The sequence below is a fragment of the Sander vitreus genome, chromosome 6 (assembly GCF_031162955.1).
Source record: "Sander vitreus isolate 19-12246 chromosome 6, sanVit1, whole genome shotgun sequence".
Lineage (NCBI taxonomy): Eukaryota > Metazoa > Chordata > Actinopteri > Perciformes > Percidae > Sander > Sander vitreus.
Window position 1 is genome coordinate 8,136,439 of NC_135860.1, and position 13,352 is coordinate 8,149,790.

A 13,352-nucleotide genomic window follows, 5' to 3' on the forward strand; every position below is an offset into this window, starting at 1 on the left:
TTTGGTGCGTTTTGTCTTATTTTGGTAATCTGTTTTTTCTGTTTTGTATTTTTGCCCTGTTTCCTGTTTTATTTTGACGGTCTTGTTTTCTGTCTTGTCTTGCCTTGTTTTACTTCCTATGTTTTCCTGCCCTTGTGATTGCCCTTATGTGTTTCACCTGTTTCCCAGCCTTGTGTTTCCTCGTTACCCTGTGTATTTAGTCTTTGTCTTCCCCCTGTCCGGTGTCAGATCATTGTTTGTAGCATGTCCCTGCGTCAGTGTGCTGTGTGTTTCCCTGCCTGTTCTCTGTGTATTTTCTCAGTTCCTGTTCATCTTGTTTTTTTGACCTGCCATTTTTGTGGACACCTTCTGTTTTGACCCCAATCTGCCCTTCTTATGGCTTGAAGCCATAACCTCTGCCGGTTTTTGGCAAAAGCATACTTCCCCCTAGGTATGTTAAACATCAGGCACCCATCACTGGCTCTGTTTGTACAATTAACCACGCAACAACTCCTTGGCATTTTGACTTGCGCTATGCTGCTACTACTACTAGCTACACAGAACACGTCGTCTTTCTGCCCCCTGGTTGCGTGCGCAAGCAGTGATGACATGGCCGAGAAATCCGTGTATTGTGTTATGTTTTCTTGTTTGTCAGCTATGTCACCGAAATTTAAACAGAATTGTGTTAAGCTCATGGAGTTTTTAAGATCTTGACCAATTGTACCGCATAATTACATTCTAAGTGCAAAACAATAATAATCATAATATTTTTTTCACAATTTATCAAGATCAAGATTAACTTTATTGTCCCACAACGTGGGAAATGTTGTCTTGGGCACTCAACCCATGCTGCAGCCATAGTAAAAACAAATAAATACAGACAGCATGTACAAACAACAAATACTGCACAATACTATACCACAGACCGTACTATGGTCCTGATTGTGTATAAAAATCCAACACGGTGTCATGCAATACACTGGTTAAACATACTCAAAATAAATAAATCAAAATAAAAAAAGAGATCACAAATACAACAATTACATATCTTCATCGTCATTCAGGCCTGTTCTGCCTATTACTTGCGGCTGTTTAGAAGCTTAATAGACACTGGGATGAATGAGTTTTTGAAACAGTTAAGTCTGGAGGAGGGCAGCAGCTCATATTCTGCGTGCAGGACATGAGACGTGTCGCTAACAATTCTATTTGCTTGTCGCAAAGAAGCCTCTTCATAAATACTCTGCATGGATAAGTGCTCTTTAACACCAATGATCTTCCATGCAGTATGAATCAATCGTAACAGTTTAGTTTTCAACTGCACAGGGAGATTGCCAAACCAAGCTGTAATACCGTACCTGACCAGGCTCTCCAGGACTGCTTGATAAAATAACATAATTTTTGTATCTATGCCATGAATTCGCAAACGACGTAAGAAAAGCAACCACTTCTGCAATCTGCAGCAGAGACTGTCAACATGTGTGCTCCAGGTTAGTGACTCGTTAATATAAACACCAAGATATTTATATGAGTGGGCCTGAGTGATGGTTTGGTTGTGGATGACCACAGGCCTGTGGTCACCGACTCCCCGAGGGTCAAACACCATCTCTTCAGTCTTGGAAACGTTTAGAACAAGATGGTTATCGTCGCACCAATTCACAAACCTTTCAATTTCCATAAAATAATCAGATGGGTCACAGTTCTTTTTCAGCAGAGATAAAATTGCAGTGTCATCAGAAAATGTAATGACATGATTATTTGGATAAAAACTTCTACACTCATCTGTGTATGAAGTGAAAAGGACAGGTGAGCTGACACAGCCCTGAGGGGCTCCTGTGCTCAACATTTTTGATTCAGATAGAGTCCCATTAACGCTGACCTGCTGTCTACGATTGGTTAAGAATGAGTGATACCATTTGATAATAAGAGGGTGTCCTTTAAAATCATTCAGCCTCTTACTTAACAAATGTGGCTGCAGCGTATTAAAAGCTGAGCTAAAATCAACCAATAGGAGGCGTGCGTATGAGGTAGAATCCTCTAAATAGAATCCTCTAAATGTCTGTTAATACTATGTCACAGCGATGATGGCGTCATCAGTGCTTCTATTACTCTTATATGCAACCTGAAAGGGATCTAAAAGACAACTGACCTCTGTTTTCAAGAACTGTATGAACAAAACACTTCATCACCAGTGACGTAAGTGCTACAGGACGGTGGTCATTATTCTCTTTACAGCTTGCTTTTTTAGGTACGGGAATAATAGAGTTTTTCCAGATAGAGGGAACAGAGTGAATGTCTAGAGACTTCTGGAAGATGGGGCACCATCCATGCCTCTGCCAGCTCTTTGCTACAAGATTTCAATAGGCGCCCAGAGATGCCATCCGGTCCAGAGGCCTTCCTGGGGCAGATGCATGAAAAAAGTCTCTCCACAACATGCTGGTCAATAGAGATTTTCACAGAGTTCAATGCAGATACGCCATCCAGAGCTGCTTTTTGCTCTTGAGAGAAGTCTCTTGTTTCGAATCTACAGAAAAAATTATTCAACTCATTTGCTTTATCCCTCTCATTTATCACATTAATACACCTCTTAGTTGGTGCCATGTTTGTCATGGCTTTTACAGAGTCCCAGAGTTTCTTATTGTTCATAGTCAAACAGTGGGATTCCAATTTTTCTCTCTCCTTACATCTAGCTGTCCTTAATTTGTGATTAATTTCTTTCTGCATAATTTTCATACTTACAAGGTCCCCTCTCTTGAATGCTATTTTTTCTGTACAATGCACTCTTTGATTTCCTTAGAAATGTAAGATTTGTTATTTGGGTACTTAGTGATTACTTTTTGGGGTAACACGTTATCTTTACAAAAGTTAATGTAATCAGTGATAGCATGTGTAGCCTCCTCTAACTCCAGACTATGAAAGAGTTCCCAGTTGGTACAGGAGAAACAGCCTTTTAAAGTTTCAATGCCATCATTATCCCATATATATACCGTTTTAACCTGTGGTTTGCTGCTTTTAAGCAGGGACTTGTACCTGGGGATTAAGTGAACGGCATTGTGATCCGAAGATCCTAGAGGGGGTTTAACCTTAGCAGTGTACGCATTCTTAACATTACCATAGCATTTGTCAAGAATATTTGTACCTCTGGTATTACAATCCACGTATTGATTAAACCCTGGTAAAGCAGGCTCGAGTTTACAATGATTAAAATCACCTAAAATAAAACAGGGGGCTTCAGGAGTATGCTTTAGTTGCCTGTGAACACAGTCTGCTATGGCTGTAGCTGCATTTGCAGCGTTTCTACTGGGCGGAATATAAACAGTGCATAATATAATGTTACCGGATTCACTTGGAAGATAAAAGGGTTTTAGGCTTAAACATGTCAGCTCAATGTCGGGGTTACAGACCGACTCTTTTGTTGTGAACTGCGAACACCACTTGTTGTTAACATAAACACAGGTACCGCCGCCTTTACTCTTGCCAGAGTCATTGGTCCTGTCAGAACGCACCAGGGAAAAGCCGTCCAGAGAGACGAGCGCGTCAGGCACGTCCTCCTGCAGCCACGTCTCAGTGAAGACAAGCAGGCATGATTCACGGTACTCGTGTAAAAATCTGGTGTTGACTTTCAGCTCCTCAACTTTGCGCTTCGGCGATCAGACGTTGCAGAGAAGCACGGAGGGCAGCGGTGGTCTGTGTGCTCTTCTCCGAAGTCTCTGTCGTATTCCGCCGCGTTTCCCCCTCTTCCGCGTCCGTCCACTGCAACCTGCCATCGGACTTCGGGCAAGCAGCTCCCTCGGTAGCTGAGGAGCAGGCGTGTGACTGGGCCGCAGGAGTAGGAGCTGGTCCCGGGTGTAACTCAGGAGCGCGGTCGGCACAGTGCCCCGGCCCGCTGGCGTGGAGTGGCATACAAGCCAAACAATTGGGATCACAAGCAGTCCTCTCAGTAAAAACAGTAAAACCAGCATCGTGTTGTGATTTAAAAACACCGACAGTTCATAAGAAGCCACATACAATCACCTAAAACAAACAAAAACTATGAGGCAACTGCACGAGGTAGCCCGAGTCGCAGCAGAGCAGCGCCAGGAGGATCTCACACAATTTATACTGTGTTAATACATCATAATATGAAATACTTTATATAAACATTTAGTTTTTACGTTTAGTATGATGTTTGGCATGCGTACATTGAGAGAGACACTGCTGTTTAACATGTATTTGGCAGTGTGGCTTTTTTTGTTTATCATATTATTTTTAACATTTACTTTTTGTAATGCATCTTACTGCCACTGTGTTTAAACATGTAGGCTACTGTATAACAAGTTGCCCAGTGTTTAGTGTTCCAGATTTTAGAAACCAGCAAGAGCCTCTCTTTCGGGCTTTCTCAAGGTTCAGGCTGACTGCTTTAAATGACCTCAGCAAGTTTCCTGTTCAAGATTGTCATTGTTATTCTTATACTGTATTTTTGTATACCTCTTTATTTAAAGAGTGTTTTGTATGCTGCTAAAATCTGCTGCTGGAAATCTAATTTCTTTGCGGGAGTCATCCCAAAAGGATCAATAAAGAGAAGTCTAAGTCTAAGACTGAATAGAACAGAGGGGTATAGAGGGGATTAGGTGGTGGTTAAAAGGTGGGCTTAAGCACAGTTGCACATCAGTGGGCCGTTGCAGACATATTCATGTAGCAGCTCATCTGGCAAGGTAAGCCCTCTTGTCCATATCACTCAAAGGAAAATATGAATCCTTTAAAACTCCTTCCACAGTACTTGCATTCTGATTTAATGTTACAGAATAAGTCTGTGGTTGGCTTTAACAGAAAATTAAGCAAACATTTTTTTTACTTTGATAAACCTGGAGGTGCTTGAGGCCTATAAGGGGGGGAACGACTCCTCTAGATGATTTGCAGTGACATAGTGGCTTAATATATGGCTGATATTTGACTATTGAACATCTGCTCAGTACTATTTTCAATAGCTTTCTTTGTCATGGAGTAAACAAGCATATACATGTGCAGAAATTATACAAGACAAAAGCATCAATCTAATTGTAGTAACATTGTTACAGGTGCTGTGTTTCAGAAATTAAGAGGTCAGAAGGTGGCGTACCGAATGGTGTACAGCGACTGCTACGCTTGTGTACTGGTAATATTGAGCTTTCTCTTTTTGTATCTCTGTTTCTGACTAACATTTTAAACATCAAAAGATAACACAATAATAAATATTAGTGTCATCTTAAAAAAAGGACTAACCGTCTACATGTTTGGCCTAGAACTGAAAACAGTAAAAAGCAGCCTCAGAACCTGCATAATTCTCAAATACAAATGAATACAGCAATTATTGACGCCCTTCATTATTACTAAGATTTTTATGAGAACATTGTTGTAGTACCTTTTTTTTGAGTGGACCTAATTTTACTACCTAAAACAAGTGTGTAACCATGAACATGTACATTGCTTGATAATATGGTAATCAATAAAAAGTATTTACAGCTTTTCTGATATTGTATTGTCACACTTTTTATTAACATTTGTAATGTAGCTGATCTTTAAATAAGGAAAAAGGGTGATGTATGGTCCTTATATTTTGTAAAATATTCTGAAAAAACACTGACAATCCTGTGCCTTTGGCATTCAATATGGTTTGTTACAGCATTATTTTAACTTTGTATCTGAGAAGTCATTGTTTAATTTTTGTCACGTCACATATGGTGGATGTCTATATACTGCAGCAACCTCAGGTTGGTGGTTATTTGACTCTCACAGTAACATCGCTCTGTGCAAAAGCATTTCCAGTTTGTCATCATTTGTCACTAAAAGTAGCATCACAAAACAGAACAACCACCACTAATTTTGTCTTCTATACTACCCCTCTGACTCTCCCATCCTCCTCTCACCCTACAAAAGGCATTTCAATGCTTCAGCTGGTGAGAAGCTGGAGCATCGCTGTACCCAAAGCAATCACTGCAGTGGAGGGGAGCTGTGTTGTGGTGCCATGTCAGACACAAACTCATTCTAGGGTCACTTGGTACCAGTACCATAACATACATTATCCTGTGGTGTATGACGGACGTCACCCAACTGCAGTGGAAAACCAGTTCAGAAGACGCACCTCAGTACTGGGTAAAGCTGCAGAGGGCAACTGCACCCTGCTGATGAATAATGTGAAGCTAGCAGACGACAACCTCAAAGTTTATGTTTGGATTGACCCAGAAGCTAAGCTGTGGTCAATATAAAGGGAAACCCTTACTATCCTTAATTTCACATACATTTCTGTAATATACAGCTGTGCATCTACACAATTGCTAATCTAGAAATAAAATCTTTTTTTTAAATATATTTTTTCTATATTTTTTTCTATGATCCCTTTGTTTTTGACTTTCAGAAAGAAAGGCTCCCATTATCACCATTCAGAAGCAAATAGTGGATGGGGAAATTTTCCAGGCTAACTGCAGCGTAAACTACTCCTGCATACTTCATGGACTAGCAATGTATGAAATGCATGACAGCAAAATGTGGTGCTCTGCAGAGTTCAGAACCTTCACTACAGAAAGTCAACAAATAACACTCAACATTTTATATAAGTGATACAGTTTACCGGTTCCAAATGCAGTAAATGACAGAATTACATTTACTTACTATTTTAATTGTATGTTGTGACTTCCCATATCTACAGATGAATCTGTGACTGTGACCCTGTTAATGGAAAAGGAACCGGTAATGGAGGCCGGCAGCGTCACCTTGGAGTGTGCGGCTAACTGCAACCCACAACCACACACGTACATATGGCTCAGGAGACGGATGGGTCAGACCAACGAAATAACTTCAACTGAGAGAAAAAGGCCCTTCAACAAGATTACACGAGATACTTCTCTCTCCTGCATTGCTCACAATGACATTGGCACAGGGAAGTCCGACTGGTTGGATCTGGATGTCCAATGTAAAACAAAAAAATTACATTCTATTTCCTCTATTGTGCCAGAATTTAATGTACAATTCATTTATTCAGGAATACAGTGCTCAACATTCACACCAACGAGTTGCTTTGCTACTGAACACCACCACCAGAGAAATTTAACACTTACAGGTGCTCAAAGCGTTGTTGGGTGACGTCACTTCTTGTTGACGTTCAAAGTATTGTCAAACAAAACGAGGCTAGCTCGCCCCTCCCTCCTCCTCATCCCATCGTTCCGCACACTAACCCCCCAACCCCCACCCCCAAATCTTTCTTGTCGGTTACTGGCTGGAACACTGTTTGTTATGTTTCGTGGTGCAGGTTGGCACAGTTTGTTTTTATTGCCATTTGTGGAGCCTGGGCTGTCTACAGAGACCGTGTTTTTTTACAGTGTGTTCAGGGGACAGGCAGCTAGTGGATAGTGAGGAGATGTTTGCTGTATGTCAACGCCTAAAAGATGCGTCACTGTCAGTCAGTTGCCGTCGGAAATTCCGCCAGATTTCACTCTTTTCAACCGGATGTCCGTTACCTTCCGTTTTGTTTGTGTTGGAATTTTAAACTCTGGTGGATTTAAGAGGACTGTTTTTTAACAGCTCCTCAGATCTCTGCATGGTAAATCCAGACAGCTAGCTAGACTATCTGTCCAATCTGAGTTTTCTGTTGCACAACTAAAACAACTTTTGTACGTACACATGTTCCACCAAAACAAGGTCCTTCCCGAGGCTAGTTCTCTTAATACATCCATGACGTGTTTAGCATGAGCAACACAATTTAGAAACAGAAAATTAACTAGGTACCTAGCAAGGCAATCAAGAGCACAGACACCAAAAAAACTATTTACAGCAAAAATCAATACAGTAAGATATCCCATGTCTGTGTGTATCCAGACATGACAAATAATTAAAGTGGTCATATTATGCTCATTTTCAGGTTCATAATTGTATTTTGAGGTTGTACCAGAATAGGTTTACATGGTTTAATTAAAAAAAATAAACATATTTTTGTTGTACTGCACATTGCTGCAGCTCCTCTTTTCACCCTGTGTTCAGGTCTCTGTTTTAGCTACAGAGTGAGAACTCTCACTGCTGTAACATCTTTGTTGGCAGTCGCACATGCACAGTAGCTAGGTAAGATCACATCATCTAGCTAGCTGTTTGTCTTCTACAACTTCAGTAGTACAAGGCAGGATTAGCCGGGAGAGTTCTTCTAAATGAGGGCACACTTCCAACTTTGTGTGGAATACCTGCAGAATAGGGACATGTTAGTAGTTCTTTTGTAGATTATGGTGAACTAGTGTGTGTTGTAGCAGTAATTTGCCATTCAGAATGAGCTAGCATGGTAGCGCTAGCATGCTACGCTTAGCCACCTTGTTTCGGCTAGTGACGTAAAAAGCCCTGCCGATTTTGAACAGCTCACTTGAGACTGAAGGCAGGACACATTCAGAAACCCGTATCTCACTCAAAACAGCATGGATGTTTTTTTTTATTCCAAGTTTGTATGCGTGTGGAAGCACCAGAGACACAAAATAACACTCCAAATTCCAGAAAAGGTGATTTTTTCATAATATGGGCACTTTAATTAAAAAACAAAATGATGCCAACGGTTAGAAAATAAGTTTTACTTACCATTTTTTAAATAACTCTGGATGGGGAGTGTCCATGTTAAATTGTTCCAGGAAAACAATAATATTCCTCAGCTCGTTAGTGCACCTGCGTGGGTCTCACGAAGCCTGAAGGTTGTCATGGCGACGCCCTGGCACTATGTAGCTGGTTTAGCTAAAAACAGTAACGTTATCCAGTCTTTTATCTTTTGTACAATGTCCTCATGAATTCAAAATAATCCGGCATTCCAGGCCCTTAGTTTGGCGGAGGAGTTAGCCACTTTAGCTGGTTAGCACATTGGCTTTCATCGGACTAATCTGAAAGCCGACCGATTAACCCATAACCTCACTTGTTGCACTTCCCTTAGCTGCAGCGGTTTCCTAAAGTGCTCTTCATCTGTCCTCCTTACTGCGGGTGTAGACTTTGGGACACAAGAACTGATAAATAAACCTTTTTTATTTTTAGATTGCTTTATTTAAGCGCCTGGTGTAGTGTGGTGCTTTATACAACAGGTGTCAGCGCTGGACTGGCCATCTGGCATACTGGGCATTTTCCCGGTTGGCCGACGCACTTTTGGGCCGAATCGCCGATATCATTTATAGGCCTTTTTTTTTTTTTTTCTTTTTTTTTGGCTGTGCCGGCCCATAAAGAACTGACAGCGGCCCATTGGTTAATTTTCTTTATTGGCACTGGCAAATTAGCATAGTTATGCTTATGCTGGAAGTTTAGCATCCACGTTAAAATGGACGAACGACCACCAAAGCATAAGGGAGGTGCAGAGAAATTACGGGAAAAAAAGATTTAAGAATCTACAGGCGGACGCCTCAAAATGTGCCAACATTTCTGACATGTTTGGGGCTGTAGTAGCTGCTTAAACATCAGCATTACCTGAAGTAGAGGAAGGAGGAGAGGTGGCTGGCTGGCAGAGAAGCAGAAACAACATCATGACAGGGAAGAAGCCGAGGAAGAGGAGAGTGACCATAACAGGGCCATGGGAGCGAGTGAGAAAAAGATGGAAGAGAGAGTAGTTGACGACGTGGTAAGGAGTAGCCAAATTAACAGGGACTCTCAGAAAGTGTGTGTGTGTGTGTGTGTGTGTGTGTGTGTGTGTGTGTGTGTGTGTGTGTGTGTGTGTGTGTGTGTGCGCCTCACGTCATAACGACAATAAGCAGTTTGGCTGTAACATTAAAGTTAATAGCTGTCAGGTAACCTAACTGTTTAAGCTTACATTGAAAATGCTAGAGGTTGGCCTGTTGGGTAGCTGAAAAGTCTGTGTGATCTATAAATAAAAATCAGTGTTGATACAAGCATCAGTGTTCCTTGAATTGCTTAATTAGCTTCTCTTGTATTGGTGCTCTTTTCCAGGGCATATACTACTCTCAGCTTTATTGTAGCTTTTGGGAAGGGTTATGGTTATTGTATTTTGCAGACACTTTTGTCCAAAGCAACAAAATATGAATCTTACAATAGTTAAAATTAACAGTAAACAGTTTTTAAAAGTTGCTAAGCCAATATTAAGCAAATTAGTAATACTAACAATAATGGCAATACAATATCAGATATAAATAATAATAAAAAATAATACCATAAATAATATACAAATACACAAATCATAACTCTAAGAATTAATTAATTATTTAAGTGTAAGATCAACAGATAAGTCTTGAGACCCCTCTTGAAGGATCCAAAACTATCATATGAACGCAGAACAGACAACTCATATCATAGAATGCACGTATATTTTAAGGACTGTCTGCAGGGAATGTGTCTGACCAATCACCGTGGGTGTGGGCCGCCTGGGCCAAAAATGCCAGGGCCGACTTTTTTGTCCCAGTCCAGCCCTGACAGGTGTTGCACCAAATTCTTTCTGTGACCTGTCGAATTTTGTGACTCTAGAGGGCGCTCTTGTATTGGAGTCTATGACTGTACTGAGCTGTACTGACACACTGACCAGGCACTTATGCAAATAACGCAAGCTCATAGAGGACTAAAGACATATGAACGGGCTACTAAAGAAATGAACTACTTGAACTACTGAAATTTGAATGCAGATCTATTTACTGAAATCCTAACGCACAGTAAACGTAATCCTGCTGAAGTCCACCCGTTCACAGGAGTGATGAAAGCTGTTTGGTTAAACATGGGAAAGTAAGAGGAGTCACCTGAGATTGTTTTGTGTGTTTATCAGTTCATTTCTGCAGAGTTACAGTGGGGTAACATAATTTGACAGTAGGCCTATCAAAATATGTGACCGATCTGGCTGAAGTAACACTGAAGTAACAGTGAACTGCGTGTTGAGTGAGTCCACCTGTTTACTGGAGTGATGAGAGCTGTTTGGAGTCATCTGATGGTTTGTTGTGTCCTAACCTTTCCAAGTTCACCTGTTGATTAGGCAGCTGTTTGGTTGCAGTCTCCTATATATTTTTTCGGTAGCATTTCGGATAGCCTACTGTTGGAACATTCCGATCTCCCGTTTGAACCGGTAGGTTGTTTGTCGATGAAAATAGACTATATTACGTTTACTGTGCATTAGAATTTTAGTAAATAGATCTGCATTCGAATTTCAGTAAGTAGTTAATTTCTTTAGTAGCCCGTTCATATGTCTTTAGTCCTCTATGAGCTTACGTTATTTGCGTAAGTGCCTCGTCAGTGTGTCAGTACAGCTCAGTACAGTCATATAGTGTGTCTCAAACCGCGCACTTCTCTTAGTGCACTAAGGGTGCTCCACCAGAGTTCCATATAGGGGGCGCTCACAGGCCAGTGCAGAATGAATGGGACTCTATGGAGTATACCCCTCAAAATCCACTTTTCTCAGGATATCATTTTTTGTCTAGTAATTTGAATGTTGCATTCGAAAGGGGTGGCTAAGAAAATACACACTGCTGGGTGTTAGATTTTTTTTAAGTGGCTTTTTTGTTCTAAAAAGCCTTTTAAAATGTCAATGACGTCATACACATATACGGCCAGAGATACTGCTTTACGGCAAGCTCTGAGTCGCTTCCTTTGTTCTCTCGAAGCATCGACAACACAGCTGACAGGTTAGCCTCTCCCTGTTAATACACGTGCTAGAAAGAGGTTGCTAATGTTTTAAAGACCACGCCGAAATATTCACTCTGACATTCAGGTTCTGCTTTGGATGCCGTCAAGCGGGATCTCCGATCGTAATCAGTCCTTCACTGACCAATCAGCATTCATTAGCAGAATGCTAGTGTGTTATGGGTAACAACGGCTCAACCTGTAAGAAATCGAAAGGACACAAGTACTCGTTCACTCAACTTTTGACCTATAATCCATGTTGAACTTGCAAAAACTACAATCAAATCTGAGATTTATCAACGACAATCGGGCGAAAGAGACAAATTTAGCCGTCTAGCTCCATAGAGTCCCATTCATTTTGCACTGGACCGCGATCACCCCCAGTGGAACTCTGGTGGAACTGCAACCAAATTCGCTACAATGGGGCTGAATAGGGAGTGCAACGGCTTTCCGTAGATGGGCTTTGATTGTACCCAGGGCAGAGCATTCCTGCCACCTATTGTCGCCCGGGAAAATTACATTTCCGCTTTGTTCATCAAAATGAATATGACAGTGTTTATTGTTGCTTGTATTTGCCCTCTGTCTTACGCAAGGATTAGAGGATTGCGACGACGCCGTTGTATCATCCAAGTCCTATTAGCGGACACATACCGGTATGTTGATATTCATACTTTTTATCTTAATTCATTTAAAAAAAATACAAAAAAATTACCATTGAGTTCTTTTAGCAAAAGTGGAGGAATAAAATTTTGTCCAACTGACATATAGCTAATGTTAACATAGATAGTCATATTATATGTTTATATAAGGGTGTTTATTGTGTAAATGTTTGATTTATTACTATTATTATAACTAATTCTATTAGTATATTCTATCTTATACTTGATGTATATTTTTTTATATAAGCTGGAACTAGTGAATTTTGGTTATTTTTGCTTGATTAATGATTCATCTATTAGCTAGCTAATTACAGTGACAATACAAGAGTGAAAGCATAGGCAACCCAATAGACATTTAAATAGATTCTATTTTTCTATTAATTTTTCATTTCATGTATGCTTGCTACAGTCAGGCAACGTGCAACGCTAAAGATAACACATAACATTAAATACATTCAATACAATTTTATTTTAAAAGACTGTCCTGTGTTAATTGTTCTACAGGCTCCCAACCCCAGGCAGTACTGCCAGCTCAACAATAGCACTGTACTTTGATGGGGAAAGCGACATGAGGGTGGACTTCAGACTCTTCAGGGGATCCTTTAAAGGTCTGATGGCCATCCTCGGCACGGCGTGTGACCATGGCTGGGGACCAGTAATCGAGGCCCTTGTCTTCCTCTTTTGCCTAGCCAGTGGTACCTCTTACCTCGTTGTAGCAAGAGCCTTTGCTATGCCCCGGGTCACTGGGCACCGTGCTGTCCCCAAGACCAGCAGGAAAGTCCTCTCTCTCCTCCCCCAGGTCATTTGCCTTCCAACAGAGGAGGACTTGCCTCATGTTGGTGCAGGTTTTGCACGGTTGGCCGGGTCAGCAGCCTTCAACAGGGTTGAAGCTGTTAGCTAGCTAGCTAGCTAACGTTAGCTAAAGCTAGCTTGATAGCACGTCAAATAACGGTACGTATAAACGTTATAATTTGCGGTACAAAAATCATCACCAACTGCAAAATTACCTAAATATACATAAACAGGTGGCTTATATGTTATACAAGTATAGCAAAAAGACTAATGTTCAACTTACATTTGTAATGCTCCGTGGGTCTCGCTGTCGTGTCCTCGGCCGCCATTATCAGAAATTTTTCA